Genomic DNA, 20,944 nt, shown 5'->3' with positions numbered 1-20,944 from the left:
AGAGACAGAGTATGCAAGTTTAGTTTTTCAAGAGCAGCAACAGTTGCATCTCTTACCTGAGCATGACTCACAGAGGACCAAACATGGCTCAAACCACGGCAAAGTTCTAGTACAGATCGCATCACCCACTTCATCTTCACCATATACTGATCACTCTTACAAGCTTTTCATCTCACTTTTCTCAGCATCCTGTACAATTTTCAGTTTTATCATTTTTCCTTTCTTTTCAAACCTCTCCCACCCTCTTGTCCACTTTGTGTTGCACACCCACTCACTGCTTTGTTCCATGCTCTGTCATATCCCTTTTGAATCTCACCTATTTCAAGTCCACCCTGCTAACTTTCACTACAGGCCTATCCCACTACCAGAAACACAGAAGGCAAGCCTTTATGTGGACCTTTCCCACTCCATGCCCATCCCTTCTCCTAAAAGTCTACCATCATCTCTTGATGGCACCTACAGCTCTAGGACTCCACAGGAGAGCACATCATTTGCCTTCTCAGCCTTTAGCATCTCTTCAAAGAACCTTTGTTCCAGTCCAACAGCCCTGGCACTGCACTCCCTCACAAATACCTCAAAGCACTGCTTACCAGCAAAGCTTGCCTCAACCTTTCCTCTAGCTTTTCTCTATGCTCCAGTCCTCTCCAAGCAAACATGTCACCATTGTAATCTCTCACTCGTCTCTCTCCACATGTGTGAAATCTGCAAGATGCACGATTACTTCTTCAGATTAAAGCTCGAGGAGCTTTAGAAAAGGTAGACAAACCTTTCTTCACACGCTACCCAGCAAGGAAATCCTAGAGTCCTTCTGTTTAGCCTTCATCATCCTTCAGTTTCCCAGTATTCTGTACTTTTCCCCAGTTCCCTGCAAGCTGCTAATCATGCATGTGTACTTCACAGAACACAGCCCAAGGATCCACTAAATCATGTTATCACCTTCAGGACCATCCTTGCCAGGATATCTACCTCATGTGTGTAACAAGAACCATGGCTGAAAGAAAGTAACTTAGGGCACAATTCTTGTACTTACTCCACATCTGCAGCTAAGGTAACACTCTTCCTCATACCCAATGGTCTACTGACATCCAGCAGTTGCCATGTCAGAGTCAGTCTTGTATCCCTTTCCAACACGTAAGCTAAGAGATAACTTTGGTCTTAATACTTCCACCTCAGATACAGAAACTCACACCTCCTCCTTTGTTCCTCAGCCGTTCTCCATTGTTCCACGTTCAGTATCACCATCCTTTCTGGACAGCAAGAAAAGATCCTCATTTAGTCTAAGAACTACTGGATTTCGTAGCCTGTTTTCACTGCACAGTGGTGCCAATTTCCACTCCTTAACTTACACGGCTGAAGAGCTTTTGTTATTTGTTCCGAGTTCTCCAGCAACGTCCGAATCAGACACAGGATGAAAAACTCTAGAAGTCATGCTACGGCAGAGCTCATCCTGTACACCGTTGCTTATCCTCCTCCTCCCCTTCACCACATTCCTTGTAAGGGCAGTCTTGGCTCTTAATGTCTTCGCTTAGTTAGCTATTCAACTAAATGATATAGTGCAAAGGCAGAATAGCAATCTGTACTACAGAAGTGCGGGGTCGAAATGTTAGGATTATGAACTCTTAATTAATTTTCTGCCTTGCAAATCAGTTTCACCCCAGGGTTCAAAGACAGTAGCATGTGTCCATAGTAATGCACCGAGAATTCACACAGGAGCAAGAAGGAATCGGAAAGTGAGAAATCAAAGGCAAGAAAAAGACTCCAGGAAAGAAATCAGAGGTCAAGCCTAGATTTTTTTCCCCCTTTCTCACCCATCCTCATTTAACATCATTCACTCCTTATCCGTCAGGGCTCTTGTAACCGTGCTGCCAGCCCTGGAAACCGCGCGTCCCAGCCCACAACCCAACGGAGCCCCTCTTTGGAAAGCGGCTCCCCCGCCCCTCCCAGGCAGTGCCAGGGCAGGGACGTGGGCTCGGAAAAGCAGTCTGGATCCTGGGGGACAGCAGGGGAGCATTGCTGCTTTGCCAGCGTTAGCTGCCAAGTTTGAAACAGCGTGAATGAAGTTTATTCACCCACTACCTGCCTCAGTAACAGAAATATGTTCCTAGCGTCTTGACACCAGAGATGCACTTCCCTACCAGCTAATGAGAGACAGGAACAGGCCGACATCAGAAGACATATTATACTTTCCTAAAACATGCATGATTTAAAAGCTATCCTTTCTAGCGCTTCAGATAGGCAGGACATGCTCACCTGTAGCAAAGCAGAGCACGTGTTTTGTTCTAACCCATTTTGTTCATCCTTCCAATAATTCACCTCGTTCATGGTTAACAGTCATCCCTCAGCATCTGCAAGGTCATTTCACTGACAAGTTTCTAAATGGACAGCAAAAAACCCCAAACCAAAACCAAAACACCGGTACCCATAAAGTCCCAGTCAAACAGCACATTCTTAATTGTTTTCAAAATGACTATATGCTTATAAAAGGTATTCTGTATTCTTAAGTAAGAAGCTAATGGAGAAGCAGTGAAAATGCCTGCAATTGTTCTGAAAAATAACTATATTTTTAATGCAAACATAAATTACTTTATTTCTGAAGAGCTTTCTTTAAAAAAAAATACTATATTCTTCTAGCAGCAGTCTCAGCTTGAAAAGGTAAATAAAACCAACTCCTCCTCCCGGAGGCACAGTTTGTGGTGTTAATTCCATATAACACGAACAGCAAAATTCTGTGAATTCACTTGCAGATTCTCTTCCAGACTAAGAAATGCTGTTCTGCACTGAGAAACGTAGCACTAGAGTTGGGCATGGAAATGCCACATTACTGCACTGATACAAAGATTAAATTCCTCTATCACAGAGTTCATGAACCATTCCTTAAAGCAGGGTAGCCATAATTACCACGCCTCTGAAGGCAGAAAAAGCGCTAAAGGGTATTCTCCAGCTGTTCAGTTTTTACAGTTTGTTACACGCCCAGCGACTGCTTTGGGATGGCTGTCTTCTAAGGCTTGTTCAATTTCTCTCTATTCTTCTGAGCATCTTTTATTATTTTCTTTCTGGCAAGAACGCTCTAAAAAAAAGTGACGCTCCCTGCCCCACAACCTTCCCTTGACAGATATTCAGGACCCCTACTACTTTTCTCAGCCTTTCCTAACTGAACTAGTCCTAATCTAGGTCAGAATTCTGCTGCCTTAAGAATATGCTTGGCACTAGTCTCCAGAGCAGATGCATCAGTTTGTGTATCCTGTTTTGAAGATTGCAGTGTCCATTTTACCTGGAATATGTTTATTAAGATGAGATTTCTAAATTCAGCAGCACTTGGATAGTACAACAAAAATGATTCTTAACCAACGTAACTCTGGACAATGAAAGCTGCACCTTGAGACGATATGGGCACAATCACAACATCCTGTTAGTGCATGAGTTCATTTAAGCCCATCCAACCCTTGAACATCTGATGCTATTTCAAACCACTTTCGAAAGGAGCAAGGAAAAACAGATTTTCTACACACAGAAACCCATTCCTTCTCCCCTCCTTTGTATCATGGGATATCACCTGCCAGAAGCCCTAAAGAGCATTTGGGCCCTTTAAAAACTTTCCCTTTGGTTTTGATGACTTCAGGCAAGATTGCTCAGCAGCAGGAGGGACCAGCACGCACCTGAACACGGACGAGGAGACACCTGTCTCAGTTACAAAGCATTAACAGTGATGTTGCTGTGACACAGGACCACACACAGAGGAAGGATCCTCTATAAGAAGGGGATCACCCATTTGCCAAACGGGTGTCAGAATTACTGCCACAAAACCACATTCTCCAATCCCAAAGCCCTTTCCGGAGGTGAGCTCAAGTAACCAAGTAAATACTAGGCAAAAAAAATGCGGTGACTTCAAGATGACATTTTACTTTGCAGTTGGGGAAGGGGACGAGGGAATATGTGACACACTAACTTCCCAGTTCATGGATGGCAACTTAGTACACAGCAGCTCACACTCTTCATTTAGGTCGTCATAATGCAACAGATAGCCTGCAAAGTAGAAGCAGCTATTTAGTGCACCGCCATGTCAACAGCAGCCACCAGGTCTGTAAAACTGATCTTAAACCAGCAACTGTAAAGAAATTATAGAAATTAAAAACCTTGCTTTACAAAGCCAAAAAATGATAAGTTTTTTTTTTTCTTTTTAATTTGACTTGTAGTTTCATCGTAGTATTGGATACTGGTTGTTATTAACTTTGATGTTACGCAGTGATAAGGAGTAAAATGACCCCTCCTTCTTCTGTACTATGCTTTTAATTGAAATTCCAGTATTGGGTAATTTGGAATGGGAAGGGGCATACTTCAAAACTTCGAGGACCTTATTTCAAAGGAAGCTCTACTCACAGCCTTGAAGAGGTATTTCAGTTTCCAAATTACAACACGCTTTCTGTTGATCAAGATAGTCGAAAGCTAAACTTCAGATTGTGATGATGTTCCTGTTTGAGCCACAACCTTGGTACTACTTACCGCTCACTTCTACAGTACAAGTTTAGAGCTGGTTCTTTAATCTTAATCAGTGGTTTTGCTGATATACTTTCTATCTAGGTTGTGCAAACATCCCAAATTTTTTCCAGAAGTTACTGAATCTAAACTCAAGGAAAGATGTGAATTCTACATGAAGAGTAAAGCCTCAAAAAAACCCCAAACACTCAGCGGATTTTTTTTTTCGCCTCCTCAGGAAAAGGTTGCAGAGCTGGTTAAAAATCTCAGGTGTGTACTACACGCTGCTTGTATTTTGTTTCTTTCTGTTTCTGTAACTCTTTTGGACTAGCAATAGTACCACAGGTCAGAGGTGGGACAGAGGGAGATTTAGTAAAGCACTGCCTCAGATCATTAGGACCAGCTTTCTACTACAGCTCTACCAAAACCAAACAAAAACTAAACTGTGATTGCTGGATAAATCCTCGCCAGAGACAGAAGCACTGAGTATTTCCATACGACATAAATTTTCCTGTCTCACAACGATATTGCAGGGTATGCAGGGAGAAGGCAAACTACCTTTGTTAACAACAATTTGGAGGAGGGAACTAAAGAAAAACAGAGTCACAACCATTCACCCATCCCTAGATGCAAGTGCTGACATTGCAGTCCAGCAGCCACACCGTTCAGATGATGACTTCACATCAGCATTAGCAGAATGCATACGAACACCAAAGTCCTGAAGATACCACAGAGCTGCTTCACTTTCTAAATAGGTCTTCCCTTAAAATTAACTGTGAAAAAGTGATGTTTAGATGCCACATGCAGATTTTTTTTTTCCTTCTGAAAGAAGCAGTATCAAGATCTTTCCCTACTTTTGTGTGTTAGTAAAGTTCTGTTTACTGGCATATTTTAGAAACTCTCACTGCTACATCAGTAAGTTGCAGGTCTCTATTTCCCTGATGGATTTCCGTAGCAGGAGAAGCCTTGCTCCTTGATCAAACTATTTACATCAAACAGACAACCAAGCACTTTCCTCCTGTGGTTGCTTCCCAGCACTATTTAGCTATGTAGGCAGCGACACAATTGATTTCACTTGCTGAACTAGAAAAGGCTGTAGCAACAAAGAAGTGCATCTATAGCAGGAATGTCTAAACCCACAAACCCTTCCCACTGTAGGCCATGCATTTAAACAAACTATCACCACTGAAAGACTGAATTTTTTACAAAGCGAAACCATTCAAATTGATACACGAAAAATCTGCTACTTCGATAAAAGAGTTCCAAATAAGCCTACAAGAAGAGAATTGTAGTTAAGAGATTGCCACGTAATACAAAGCATACAGAACTTCACAACAAAAGCTAAGCATGGCAGAGCGGGATACAGAAACCTGCCTGAACTACCAGCATCCACATGGAAAAGCTCTAGGAAAAAAACCCACAGCTTTGCTGTCCCAGTTGGCCACGACAAGGTTTCTCTGGGATGGAACATCAGCAATAAGGTAGTCCACGCAAGACCCACAACAGAGAGCTGGGAGGATAAAGCAGAAGAGAAACATGGCAGAGAAAGGAGGACAAGAAACATCGACCACAAAAGCTACTCTGAGGAAACACTTTCATACACACTCCCTCCCGTGGCATCATCAAGGCAAAGACTCAAACCACAGCCAGGCCTTTCTAAGACCCCAAAACTAGTGAATTTAAAGTGGCAAAACCCTCACATCTCTCTTTTTGAAAGGACATGCAGCGCCAGCTCTGAGACAGCCCACCTCCGGGCCACCGGCGCCCCAGAGGCCCGGGGTCAGAGACGGGGTGTCCGGCAAGCTGCTGGGGCAAAGAGAGCTGAGATGAGGTTAAAAATTTAGCTGACAGCTGACCCACCAGGTTTCTTTTGTAAGATTCCGGCACAAGTTTGGTCAGAGTTTCATGCAAGTCAAACCATCTGAATGGAACAATTAGTTTTAAATAAATTGGCAAATTCCTGCTAAAACTTTTTTCCATAATTTCTGACCAGCTCCCACTGAGAGCCTAACCTCAAGTTTTCAGTTCCTCTTTAAAGCACAAACCGTGACTATAACCTGCTCTTTCTCTAGGGCGTCTGGGAGACACTTCTGTGTCTTCCTGAGGGGTCCACGATGGCTCTGACCCAAGCAGACCTCAGCTGTGACCCGCTGCAGGCACGCCTGAGCTCCAGATACAGCGGGAGAAGGCCTCATGGTAACCACATTTTGCTCAAATTCTATTTCACTGCATCTGTCTCTTCTACAACCTAAGTGCCTGTAGTGAGGCTCAAACAAGGAGCTAAGATGCAGTAACCTGACTACCCCCAAGCTGCAGAAACTAGAAAGGAAACCAAGCGGTTTCTCCTGCAATAAGTATTTAAGCAGTATTTTTGTAACATAAACCCACTCTGATAACTGCAAATCCAAAAGCGACCCAAGAGTAAACAGATGGAAAGAAATTCTGTTGTGTGAGGAGGAACTTCTGCTCCAGTTAAAAAGAATACATACTGCAGTGATCTGAAGCTGCCTATAAATATTCGAGAACATCAAAGCCGGTCCTGTTAAATTAAAAATGCTGTCACACAGATAGGAACTAGCCTCTAGCACTGCCAGCTTCAACATGTGAGCCTCTGATCTGAGAGGCAGAGGCTCAGCTCTTCAAGAAATTTTATTCACCATAAGAAGGGAAAAAAAAAAAAAAAAAAAAAAGAGAGAACCAGCAGTTGACTTTAATAAGGATATTAAATACCTTATGAGTGAGCTACTTAGAGCTTAACTCTTTCAGGACACTTCAGCCCTTTTACTGACAAGGACGGTAGTTTCTTCCCATACTACTTCCACAGCTGGGGTGTCTCCAGGCTCCAGGAACGTTCCTATCCAAGCCCCTGAAACAAACGCTTACGCAGTCTTCAGAAACAGAGAAGACTTTGCTGGTTTCATCTTGGTGTAACTTTAATTTAATCATACTGCATACATACTCACATATGTGCATACATTTTGGCTGACTATGCCACATCAGGGATCTATGTTTAATACTAAAGCTGTCCCGAGAGATTTCACATGTTCTTCATCTTCCCATAGTTGCCTGAAGATAACAAGAGGGGTAGACAAAAGGAGACCAGATCACTTTGTTTGACTTCTGTTATTTGAGGAGATTCAGCTCCCGGTGGCAACTGAATATAAACAAAATACACATGGTTGAGAAATTCATCCCAATCTGCAACTGCAATCCTCTTGTTTCACTACAGAAAAAACTCTGTAAATTCCCAGTATCAAAACCTACAAAGATTATCACTGCAAGTCACAAATGTGGCAGGGGAGGAAGAATTCTGGCAGCTCAGCTTTCTCAAGTAAAATAGCGAAAAACCCAAATGAGATCACACCTTGGGAGTTCTTTTGCATTAACTGCTGCGCAATGTCTTTTCCTCAGACACAGTTTTGGCATGCAAAAGATAATATCTTTTAAACAGGCAGAACACTGCCAGCTAGCAGTCTGGGGATACCTTGCCTCTGAGCAAAAAGAGGTCTCCAGCCCTTGGCTCCTGTTAAATACTGAGCTCAGCAGCATCTCCTGGCTCTGTTTCATGGGTTCATTTCTCACTCCCAGCCTTGCTACACATCATTCAAGACATCTGCCAGCTTGGCATCCAGACCATAAAGTGTTCATCTCCCCTTTATCCTCACAGCATGCAAGACAGTATCTGCTCTAATGGGCTTCTAAATAAATACAAAACAGGTATGACAAAGTATGCTGGACCCTTGTAAAATACAACACTGTAATGGGAACCAATACATTTTCCTGTTACAGCATACACACCCTTTAGAGACTGCCTTAGGAGAAATCCCAATCTGCCTAAGAAAAGGGCAGCAACTGCTACACTGCATATCCTAACCTCTATCCTTATCTCCAAAGCCGGCCAGGACAGGGGAAACTTCAGTGCAGCAAGAACAGACAGCATTAGTGTGCACAACTGGCACGCTATATATATAATATTGGTGATTTATCTATGAGATACGGATATTATTGTTGTTGTTGTTATTAAGGTAAAGCCTATCAAGGCTCAATTGCAAGTGCCATCACTCAGCCAGGCCCAAACAAGAAGTCAGGTCTATAAATCTTCAAGGGCAGTCTCTGCAGGGGGGGTTGGGGGGGTGGAGAAATAAAAAAAAAAAAAAATAAAATCACAGCCCTTAAAAGTTCTTCTCCATGAACTACAGAGTTTCAGAACTGACCCATCAGTGTACAAAAACAAACAGAATACCTTATACAGCTCCAAGTTAGTCCTCTAAATCCACTTTTCTTAATCTGTCATCAAAGTGGACTGTTTAAGGCTAGAAACTTTCAGTTCCAAAGGTGAACTCAATGGACATTCTGGGTAGAGTCTATTCTGCTTGCAGGGGGGATAACGGATAAAGAGAGAAATAGAAGAGAAGGATTTTTCCCACTCACACTTAGTACACTTTTTATTGTATTTTTTTTTTTTTAAAACCAGGCAAGCACCAAAAGCCTCAAAGTAGGAAAACAGATCTTGGCACAAACTAGGGTCTTTCCTGAATTAAAACCAATTTTTCAAACACTACAATCAGAAGCATTTGAAAGTTGCTTACCAAGCGCATGCAATAAATTCACAGTAGGAGGCACGTACTTGCAACGTGCATGCCTGTACAGCTAATTAAACAGTTGTCCTCAAACCATGACTGCAGACTCTAAAATATGTCCCTTAGTTCTCTGTCAGGCCAGTCACCTCCTCATTGATTCTTTAGTTTGCTTTACTACTGAAAATGATGCAAAATAATAAAACAGCTTAAGCTCAAGAAAACCAACAGAAAGCTTAAGCTGGCCAGCAGCTTTAGAAAACAACTAAAATCCTTACATTAATGCGCAGAGTAACATGGGTCTGGGAAGCCTAGAGAGTCTGCATATATTAAGCTACATATTTAAGGGTGTACTTGTGTCTGGAACATAACAGGCACCTAATCAACCTTTGTAAACTGGCCTTTCATCTTAAAGCCAAGTGCAACAACAAAAGTCTTTTAAACCAGCATGAAAAGGAAATTTAAAAAAATGAATGAAAGCGATTCATCACTGTGAAGAGGACACCCTAAGCCACCAGAACCCTATTTTCCTGAGCACTGCTACCCAATCCTAACACAAGCACAGCTCCACCAACGGGATGAGTGCAGCAAAGCGCAATTTCTGGCAGTCTCTACTGGGCGTCCGCAAGATCACACTCCCTGATCACTTCTGGTTCAAGTGTCAAGCAATCAAGAAAAAAGTAGAAAAAAAAATTTTTGCTTTTACATGAATCTTCTGTTGCTGTTGTAACAATTTCAAAACATGTCTTTGTTTAAAAACAATCTCTTTTTCCTCTGCCAATCTCCTTTAATGTGAAGGGCTCTCCCTTCAAGCCAGGAAACAGGAGAAATAAGGCCAAGCATTCAATTTGCACTCATTCTGTTTTCATATGTAGGCACCACAAGCTCTGGTCTGACCACATTTGAATACTAAAGTGCAGATGCCCAAAAGAAGAGATAGTACGTACAAGTTAATATTTAACACTTCCTAAATCGAGCACTTCTAATGTACTAAGTGTATTAATGCAAATACATGTATCACTTACGTAACTGGGTAGAACATACAGCAGATTACTGCCTCCAGATCTTACCTTTCCTTAACCAGCAAGATGCTGGCCTCTTGAAAGCATTCACACTTCGAAAAACTATGTTTATGAAAGTTATTTTGGTCCAGGAGGGCCTCACTTTGAAATTCCAAAACAAGGACTAGAAGACTGTAATAAAAAAAAAAAAAAGGAGCATTTTTAAATACACAGTCCACCACAAGATGGTATAAACTGGAAGAAAATTACTATGTATGCTAATCAATGGTTTTATACAACTACTCAAGACTTTCCTATAAGATCTGCTTGCAGCTAAGCTGCCTGCGTTTCTTTCTCACCAAGTTGTGACACCAAATCATGACCTCTACGTGCTTCACCGGGAGTCATTTCAGAAGCCCTTCACTAGGCAAAGCAATTAAAACGAAGTCACCCTGTCCCACAATCACATCCACCAGTGCAGTGCTTAGGGAGAGCAAGTGCCAGTTCTATCCGCGGGGCACGGCTGGCCACAAGTGCTGGTAACACTATGAACCAGGCTGTAATTATATCTAAACCATTACAGACACATAGATCCAGTCTCAACATAAATACATATAAATGAAAAAAAGTTCTCCAAATGGCTCCACGCTTAACAGTTTTTGAGCGCCACTCCTCTCTGGGATTTTTTACTAGTTCCACCTCGCGAACAAGCAACAGGAGTACATGGAAAAGGAAGTGGTCAGCATCCTGCCAGCAAGGGCAAGGTTTTCAACAGTACACACCTTAAACATCTGTGGAGGTTTAACTAAACTTATGCACTATGCGGAAAAGTTACCTGAACTCCCACAAACTATTTTTCCCCACTTGATTCCCTACCTTTGTTTCAAAGTGAACAGAAATTGCACTGGCCTGAGTATAAGACCCTGTGCTGCAAGCTTTCTGCTTCTATTTACTTTCTTAACCTACTTTATTCTTATTCCTCTAAATAGGTCACGTTAGCATTTTTTGCTCTTTCCATTGTACCTTCTCCTCCACACTCAGATATCTTTTACCTCATTTTCTTATACTGTGCCTCCCACCTTCTCCTCAAGGGACTGCCTCAGTCTTGTGTGCTGACAAGGCTCTGGTAGAAGGATTCTGGTATTGCTGCAGCTGCGTGCAAATACCAGACATTGGAGCTTCCTCCAACACCAGAAACTCATCACTGAATTCGGTACCTTATCTTTTGAACAGCTCTCTCCCCTGTAGTAATGCCTAGAAACATTTATTTATTATTGCCTTAGACTCATTTAGAAACAGTTTGCACATGTGCCCTTAACTCTCCATTAATACATTATAATGTATTGTAATAGTCTAAAGCTTGAAAGTCCAAAGTTTTTAACCAGGTAAGTATGAATTACTAGCCCTTAAAATTCCATGATAATTTTGGGTTTATATGAACTATTTTCATAAGGTGTCTATTATCCCAGAATACATGAAAGAAGACATGAAACTGTCCAACAGAAGGAGAGAGAAGGATGTTCTCGCAGAAGCTTTAAGCAGCCAAGCGCCCCTTCTCACCACAATCTCTGACTCCCCCTCTTAAATTCTCCTACAGTGCTGCAGTGTACCTTAACAGGATGGCACGAGTACAGGATTCTCAGAGCAGAGCACCACAGCTGCAAGCAGACATCACACAACAGCCAGCAGCTAGCACAGAAGGAGTTAGCAAGTCCTTTCACCACCATTCTGAGAGACATCTTGGATACTGCAATATTGAAGAATTAATAAAAAATAAGGTTCCCTATTTACGATCCTGCATTCAGAACCCAATGAGAACTGGCAACTTCTTGTGGACTAAAACAGCAATGATGTGAGCGGGCTGGAGCTCAGAGCGTGAAGACAGTGCCCAGTGTCACAACAAACAGCACGGGAGGATGAAGGACCTATGCAGAACACTGATGGGCCGCCTTCAACTCTCCCAGTGTACTATGCCACACCACAGCACCCGATGGATTAAAGCATGACTGAAACTTAAAAAAAAGAGGGGAGGAACAGAGGGAGGGATGGAAACTGGGAAACAGCTAGATTAATCTAATCTGAGATCAATCCCGGGACAATACCTCTGCTGCAAGCAAACTGCTTGTGCATTACACGCTCTACAAAGCCTGTCCAGGTACAACAACTGTGCAAGCTTTACCTCAATGATCTCCTATTTTAAATGTGAATTATGCTTCCTTTATCATCTTGGCCTTCTCCTGTAGAGGACCCGGACCTGTACTCACCTGTTGCACTCCCAGGAAAAATGCCTTCCTTTCACAGCACGAAAACCGCAACCGATAGCGATAGAGTAGGGGACCCCAGCCCTGAGAGAAGCCAGGCAACTCTGGGCACGGGCAGTCTTCATCCGTCTGTCAGAAACTCCTGAAGAATAAGCACCGATCAAGCCCAGAGCAGGCACAGCACACCACAGAAACTAGAGAAGAGGAGCCTGCTGTCCACAGGACTAAACCTGCATTTTTCATCTTTTTTTTCACCTATCACTTCTCTCCCATAACAGAGAGGACTGACGAGCTCTGCCAACTCATGGAACAAACTGAAACCTCCAGTTCAGGTTTCAAAACCTGCACATACATTTTAAAGAACTGAGATTTCAGAAGAACGCACAACCAAAACTTGTAAAATATTTCACTATTCCATGCATCTATCAAGGCCATAGTACAGAAAAGTCTTGTTTCTACCAGCTGGATAGTCAAGTCTGAATAAAATGATAACCAGAAAATAAAAAGAAAAACTGAAGTGTAGATTAGACATGGTTTCTGATCCACAAAGCAGGAAAGTAACAGGTATAGAAATTCCTCACTGCTCTGACTACGTAACAACAGACACACACCTGATGCTGTTCTAACCAGAAAGGAGCGGTCAGTGACTTGCCGCTATAAAATTAATTAATTAATTAATTAAAATTTTAAACAGGAAATAAGCACTGTGAAAGCTCAGAATCTTTAAGACAGCAGCAATTTTCTTCCATTCATGATTCAGCGTTGTTACCTGTTTAACACAAACTCCTTAACTTTCGGGAGGCCTTCAGAAGGGTGATGGGACCCATGGTTCCGTCTGACCCAAGTTCAGATGAGAGGCTCAGGCAGGACAGTGCTTAGATTCAACAGGTGAAGATGGACATCTCAAAGATGACTATTCTCACCTCACAACATTTGCCAATTGTGAGCATCTGTTCATAACACCAAAGACTGAAGATCAGAGAGGACAAAACCTATAACCTAGTCCCACTTCTCATACAAGATAGAACAGATACGTTCCAGGTCTCCTGTCTTTGAACCAAAACAGAGGAATACAGTAAATGCTGAACATCCCTTCTCCTCATCCCATTCTCAGCACCAACAGGGTGTCAGCTTTTCGTCTTCCATCAGAATGAAACTGCCACTTTCCAGGGACAGCTCAACTCCAAGATACTTTACTTCAAGGACACGATGACAAAGCAAACCTGAAGCCCCAAAATCTGGTACTAGGAACTCAGTTTTACCAGAGAAATGTATTATCCCTGATGTCCTCAGGATCATTACTGTAAGCCACAGCTTTACAGTTAAGGTGTGGAAACTAACACAAATCCAGTCACAGGTGTCTTCATATTCTAAGAGGATAAATAGCAAAGAAAACATCCAACAAGACAGTGACTCAAAGCCACAAATAATTCCACTTCCTCAATTTGAATGGCCTTCAGGCACTCAACTCAAGCAAGAAGAAACTTAACCTGTCCACAAAAAAACAACAACAACAAAAAATGAAAATACACATTTTTGTTTGCCATTCTCAAAGGACACAAACATTCCCCTGACTCAGCCTCCTCTGATCATTGCCAGACATCTATATATGTGCACAGTTGTGTCAAGTCACTGCTTTCAACACCGTTAAAACCTCTGCCAGTGCTCCAGCCTACCTGACAGAAGTTTACAGTCTTTAGCAACTTTTGCATTTTGAGAAAACAGAGGAAAGGGCTATTCAAAGCTATTCAAGTAAATAAGTGGTGGGAGGGAGACAGAAGAAAGGAACACGCAGGCAACATGGTCTTGTACTCCCGTTCTAAGCCTCCCCATCTTCTGCAAGAAAAAGAAGATGGGTAATAGCATTACTACAAGCAACTGCCGTGCAAGAAGTTGGGAAGTGTCCCGCTTCTGTTTTCTTCCTGGAGCTTAAAGCACTGAGTTACACTTATTCTCCCCAAACTGTTACCTTTTGAGCACAAAAAATATATGCAACTGGAGATTACTATGTAATCTACACATCACTGTGGTTCAACGGTCACATAAAGTTCATTATTCCCGTGCTGAGGCTTACAAGCAGAAACAAACCAACCAAACCCCAAACTTTAATCACACAAGAAAAAACAGGCATAATATTCCTAAATCTCTCCTCCATGCTGCTTCTCTTCAAAATTGTATATATTGGTAACACACCTATACTACTGTATTCAGCAGTGTATCTAAGGCAGGAGTAGCAAAAAGGACTAAGAGAGAGAATTAACAATGATGAATGTGTATCATTTAAAATTTCTGACATGTCAGAGTTTTTAATGCAATCTAAAACAAACGTTAAATTCAATCCTCTTTTCCCAGCACCTCACCCGAGCAGTACCATCACCACCACAACTTTGTAAGAAACACAGCATTTGATGCTCCACACCTCAGCTATCAAGCAGAACAAGCACCTGGAACAGAATCCTGCCAAGTGCAAGTAGAATTAAGAAATGTAATCTCACTCTGAGAGAAAAAAAAGCCACTGCTAGTCAAATCAGTGATGCTTATTGTTCTAGGACTGCAAGTCTGTGGCCATGCAGCATCTAGTTTGACACAGAACTACATCTGAGCTTTTGGTCTGAATGCTACAAGAAGTTTCAAGCATAAAGAGTTCACCAGTCATAATTTGTTTTAAAGCAAAATATCATTTCAGAGGTTTCAAGAAAGTCTTGTCTTCACTATCACTCTCTAATCAGAGGTTTTCAATTTCTAATCTCAACCATACTAATGGCCAGGATATTGCCCCAAGAAACACATAATACTCCAGTATGCCAGATGCCACTGAGATGGTTAGACCTTCGAGCAGTTTAAGGACCAGCTGACACAGCAACCTAAGGATGAGTTTGCTGAATACAAACTGTGGCCACATGAAAGAAGACATATGAACATTTCATCTCTCTGAAGAGTTATTCTGGTAACACTTGACCCTAATAAGACTTGTTCACAATAACATGAGAAACAATATAATAGCATACCACTACTGGATAGGAATCTGACCAACAACCAGTTTAGGAGAGAACGTATGACCTATCAAAAGCTGAAAGTGCATTGTTTCGTAAGGTTTTTTTTTTGTTCAGACTTTCAAGACCAATGAGTAATTGATGCTATTAACATAAACAAAAGTAAGTCTTTGTGCAGTCCCAAAACCACAATTCCTTTGATCCATTCTTTAATGTGTGCCTGATTTTCAAGAATTTCTAATATTTCATTTTAAAGAAAAATGCATCTTAATCTTGAAAGAGCTGTGTGCACTGACAAAGCGGTCAAGGCCAAGAAGAGCTTGCTCCACTGACTGATGTACCACTAGCTACTGTTGAACAGGTCCTTAGTGGCATTACCTTCATGATCCTTTCCTAAGTCTCACGGTGAGACGATCCAGAGCAACAGATCCACATAGTTCCATAAACATACAGCCTAGCTGAAAAACAGAGGCAGGACACTGCTGTGAAAGTCCTTACAAATTTTGGCTCTGAAAAACTCACTGTCAGGAAGAGATGAAGGAAGCAAGACACTGACAAGAGATGCTATATGTAATCTAAAATCTCAACAGTAAAAATACGACTGACAGCATTCAGTCTAGCTGGTCTGGAGCAATGTCTGCCATATTCTCTTCTCTGAAAAAAAATGAGCGCACACAGTGCCTCAAGGAAAAAAAATAGCCTGTTCATGATGTATGTTACCTAGTATATGTACAGGTGAATAAGCAAAAGTTTTTGAGAAATAAATGACTGTAAAAGATTTGCCACATAATCTGGCTTTCACTGTAGCCTTTCCTATTCGGGGGGGCTGTCTATTCAGGTATTAAGAGGAAGCAGACAGCTGATGTTACACGTAATAAAGCCTACAAAAGTCCATTTAATACATTTGTTTCAATTTATGCAAATCTGAGTCTTAACAAAACAGTATGTTTTTTCTCCACTTTCACTTACAATCTCGAGGAAAGTATGACCTCAGTAAATGGCCTCTATTCTGTTCTTAACACTAACATCTGACACAAAAAGAAACTTTAGAGTCTCTTGTTATCCCCAAAGACACAGTGCTAAGCCTTACATGTATTATTTGATAATGCACCAAATGGTTAGAAAACATCAAAGTCTGTTTCAGCCCCTACTAGCACCACCTTTTTAAAAAACATCAGAAATATAAATTAATTGGTCCATCCCCCTCTTCTCTGGAAGAACAAATAAAAACCCTTATATTAGCAGCTTGTCCTCACAACTCTTCTGCCTGCAAGAGAACTTTTATCAGAAATCCTCTCAGTTGAAACTGCATTGAAACAACAAGCACTCAAAAGCAGTATGCTTTACTTTAAAAGAAGAAAAAAAAATGTCATTTTGATAGTAATGTATTTGTGTTTGTAGAGCTTTACCAGTTGTTTTTACAGCACACTCGCCACCAGTTAGCTTTTTTAAAATTTTATGTATACATATGTGTGTGTGTGTATATGCAACTCACACAAACTCCACAGCTGTTAATGAGAAATAAGGACTGCTATTGGCAATCGCTTAACAGTCAAACATGTTAAAATACCATTTAAGTCATTTTTCTTTACTTAGCCAAAGGGGGGGAAAAAATAAAGTAAACAATTACAAGCAACTACAAAGGAATTAGATAAGCACTTCAAGAGTTTCAAACAGAGCAAAGAATAGCTGCGTCCAGCTAAATACAGAAATTATTTATCTGATGAGAAACTCAAGAGCAGCTTTGTAAGAAGTTCTGCGTTGTGAAAGAATCCCTTGAAACCAGCCCCAAGCGCAGGAGTGACAGGTACGCTCAGCACAGCAGCCGGCACAAGACCTGACGTCCAGAAGTATGCAAGGGCGAGAAGAGCGGACCGCAGCGGACCGCCTCCGCGGCTTTGCGCGCCGGGCCGTCCCGGGGAGCCCCACGCACCGCACCGCACCGCGCCTCCGCCCAGCAGCGCCGGGACCGCGGGGGCCGCCCCCGCGCAGCGCCCCGCGGCCGCGGCCCCGCCCCCGCGCAGTACTCAGGGTCCCCGCCCCCGCCGCGCAGGCACCGCGCAGGCACCGCGCCCGACGGCTGCCGGAGCTCCGAGGGCGCGTGCGGAGCGCGGCCCGCCGCGGCCGCGCCCCGCGGCTCCCCGCGCGCGGAAGGCGGCCCCCGCCTCCGCGATGCTCCGCGGCTCGGCCCGCTCCCTGCCGCGGAAGGCGGCCGCGCCGCGCGCCCGGCTGTCAGACAGGGCGAGCGCGGCGCCGCCGCCCGCGGTCCGCGGGGCTCGGCGCCGGCCCGGCGAGGTGCGGGCAGGGCTGGGCGGCCGCGTCGCCGGCGCGCCGGGGCCTTCGTGCGCGGGCGCGCATCTGTCACCGCGGCGCCCCGCGCCCTCAGGCCGCGCGGCGCACGTGGGCGCGGGCCCGTCGCGGCGCGGGCTTTGTGCCGCCAGGTGCCGGGGCCCGGCCCGCGGAGCCATCTTGGGGCAGGCGGCGCCCCCCGGCCGCGCTCACCTGCACGATCTCGCCCTCGGCGCTCAGCGTGGCCCCCGCGCGGGAGAAGCGGCCCTGCAGCCCCGTGGTGTAGGTGGTGTAGTCGCCGCTGGGGCTGGACTCGAAGAGCACCACCTCCACGAACGCCGTCTCCTTGCCCAGCGCCGCGCCCGGCGCCGCGGCCAGCAGCAGCCCGAGCAGCAGAGGCGGCGGCACGGCCGGCCCCGCGCCGGCCCCGCAGCCCCTCATCGCGCGGCGGGGGGCAGCGGCGCCCCGCCGCCTCCGCGCATCGCTCCCCAGCGGCTCCAGCTCCGGGGCCGGGGTCCCGGGCGGGTCAGCGCCCCATGGCAGCAGCCCGCCCGCCGCGCCGCGCCCCGCTCCTCGCCGGCCCCGCGCTCCCCGTCCCTCGCCCCGGCTCCTCTCCGCCCTGCCGAGCCGCTTCCCTTTCATCTGCTCCACGTGACGGCCACCGCGGGGTTATCCCCGCCCTCCGCGCGGCGATGACCCGCTCCGTCCCTCCCTCGCGCACACGCGGCCCGCGGCCCCGCCGAGCCCGGCCGAGCGCAGCGGCAGCGGGCGGCCCGCCGGGCTCCGCGCGGGCCCGAGCGCTGCCGGCGCCCCGAAAGCGGGCGGGGGAGACCCGCGCGGCGCGGCGCTCGGGGTGGCCCTGCCGGGAGGCGGGCTCCCACGGGGCCGGGCCGGGCGCGCCCGGGACGCGAGTAGAGGCCCCGGCGGCCTGTGGCGGACGCCCAGGCCCGCGTCCGTTGGGGCCCTTCCCGCTGTCGGCGGGGCTGGCGGCCTGCCTGGGCCGCGGCCTGGCGGTCGTCGCGGAGCAGCGATCTGCGGGCCGGGGGACTGGAGGGGGCCGGGGAGCTGGAGCCGGCCGGGAGCCTGGAGGGGGCCGGGGGGCTGGAGCCGGCCGGGAGCCTGGAGGGGGCCGGGAGCGGGCAGCCAGGGCCGCCCCTCCTAGCGCCGGGGATAGCCACGAAGCCCCGGGCGCGAGCGCTGCAGGGCTGCAGCCCCGCAGGGGCGCACGACCCCGGATGGCCGCGCCCGAGCGGGCAGGAGCTGTGCCTCTGTAACCGAGTGTGCCCGTCACCGGGAGCTGTGCCTCTGTAACCGAGTGTGCCCGTCACTGATCCTCCCTGGAGGGACACTGCTCCGCTGTGGCATGTGCATGGCATCCCGCTAACGCTTGCCATTTCCAGCAGACCGCCAGCATCCACCAGTTTCCTCACGTGTGTGGGGCAGGAATGGCTCATCCGGCTCCTTGAACTCAGTACTCTGCAGTTCCGTCTGTTAGAGGACACTAGGTAACCCAGGCACATTGGCTTGTCTGTTAGTGTAATGAAACCTCCATGAATGATGTGGAAAAGGTGTATGGGTAATTATTTTTATTTCAGTCTCACAGTACAAGAACTGGATGGCAGCCAATGATGCAGTTTTCCTTTAAAAGTATGTACAACTAAGTTGTGGAACTCATTAACACAAGATGTTACGGAGCCTAAAAGTATAAATCCGTTACAATCCCCCGGGGATTAGACAAACTGATGCGAGATCCCTTGTTGGTCATGAAGCACAATGTTTGGAAGCAAACTCCAGCTCGGGGGTGAGTCCGTAACCCACTGGCAGAAGGAATAATACCATGATCTACAAATGGCCAGCTCTTTTCCTAAATGCACTTTTGTTACAACTGAAGACAAGACAGTGTCATCCTTAGCATGACACAGTGAGCAACGTTAGCTTAATGAATCATTGAAGATTTCTTCAGTGAAGAAAGGTCAAGAAGGGATCACAGGAACGTACGCTCTGGGCTTCCACCACGAGCCACAAAATACCCCCACGAACCTAAGACTTCAGTACACAGATCAAAGGCCGCAAAACTGCGGCATGCATAGAAAGAGAGCTGGAAGGGTCATCACTGTGGTGCTCTAGCCTGGTAACAACAGAGAATGCACTATGCAAACTTAGATGTGGTCAACACATGCGAATTTTAGATTATAGGTGTGTTTCACTAGGATTTCAGAAATGCGTAGCATCTAGTGTACTAAATAGAAGCATTTTAATGCCTTAGTGCAAACATCCTCTACTTGGTTTTCCTTCACCTGTGAGGCAAGTGGCTGATGCTTGAACAACACAGGGTTTCCGACCTCGTAATCAACATAGGAACAGGTTAAACACTGAGAGCGCCAGGAGATTTTCGCCCTGCTAAGTCAGCTAAATAATTTCACAATCTGCAGCAAAAGCAGAGATGTATGCAGGGGTTGCTGTTACGATGATGAGAGGGTCACTGTGCATCTGTCAGGAGGAGAAGGGCTCTTGACATACAGCTAATTCTCTCTCTTTCTTTACTAACTTCAGTGACTTGGGCAAATGATACCCAGACTTTTTAACCCACTGTCCTTTCATCCCTTTCAGAAGAGGCGACAGCAAGTCATTTCCAGTCACTGGCAGTTTTTTATGCCCTGCATGTCAGATTCAGGATGTCTTTTTTCACCGAGTATTTTTCTTCTTGCAAAGCTCCTTATGCTTTGTAATCAAGTTTTTTCAATGTTCTGTTAGTAAAGTTAAACAATTTATGTCGTAAGTTGTTGTAGGTCAAGGCCTCCCAACTGTCCTACGCTCAATGGGTATGTCACCAGGTTATTGGCACTAAGAAGAGTTGGAATTTCAGTGTCAGAGGACAATGGGGTGTGCGCAGTTTGCCACACGAGAAGTAATGAATGAATGGTGCCCCTTACAGAATGTCCAGCAGGACACGGTTGCACAGCTTGGAGGAACCGCCCCGCCTCGTGGTGTTCGTCCCCCTCTGTCCCAGGCACAGTCGGAGCCTGAGGACAGCCGTAGCACTGGATGTGCCAATTGATGAGTTTTTTGCTGACTATGACTTGCCATATTTGGCAGGAGTTTGCCTGTTTCAGAAGTAGTATTTATTTTAAATAGCTCTTCCCTTGCCACTTGTTTCATTTCTACGATTTCTCCATAATCATGCCAATGTAACTTTGCAGAGCTGTGTAGCAAACCGGATCAGGGAAGAGACCAGGACTAAAGGCAGCCCCAGGAGGGGCAGGGACAGAGTGGAGAAGGTTATTTTTAAACTGAATCAGCAAGCTAAAATAGTATTGAGAAGAGAAGCTTTAGGAGCAGAGAGAAGAACT

At 45.4% G+C, this 20,944-nt stretch overlaps 1 protein-coding gene across 3 annotated transcripts in view; it reads right to left on the bottom strand.

Moving 5' to 3' along the window:
* The window catches only part of ZNRF3 (zinc and ring finger 3), a 98,479-nt gene extending 80,502 nt beyond the window's left edge, over positions 1-17,977 (bottom strand). Inside the window, exon 1 of one of the 3 annotated variants that reach the window (XM_068412191.1) lies at positions 17,808-17,977. The gene's annotated coding sequence lies outside the window, so the exon portion shown is untranslated. Of the gene's footprint in view, positions 1-10,120; positions 10,194-17,807 lie in introns of those variants that run through there. The other 2 variants (XM_068412192.1, XM_068412193.1) reach the window with 2 other exon arrangements.
* Between the last annotated feature and the right edge of the window lie 2,967 nt (positions 17,978-20,944).

The sequence above is a fragment of the Nyctibius grandis genome, chromosome 14, assembly GCF_013368605.1.
Source record: "Nyctibius grandis isolate bNycGra1 chromosome 14, bNycGra1.pri, whole genome shotgun sequence".
In the NCBI taxonomy this organism is placed as follows: Eukaryota; Metazoa; Chordata; class Aves; order Nyctibiiformes; family Nyctibiidae; genus Nyctibius; species Nyctibius grandis.
Note: the sequence above shows the minus strand (reverse complement) of the source record. Positions and strands in the feature narration are given on the sequence as shown.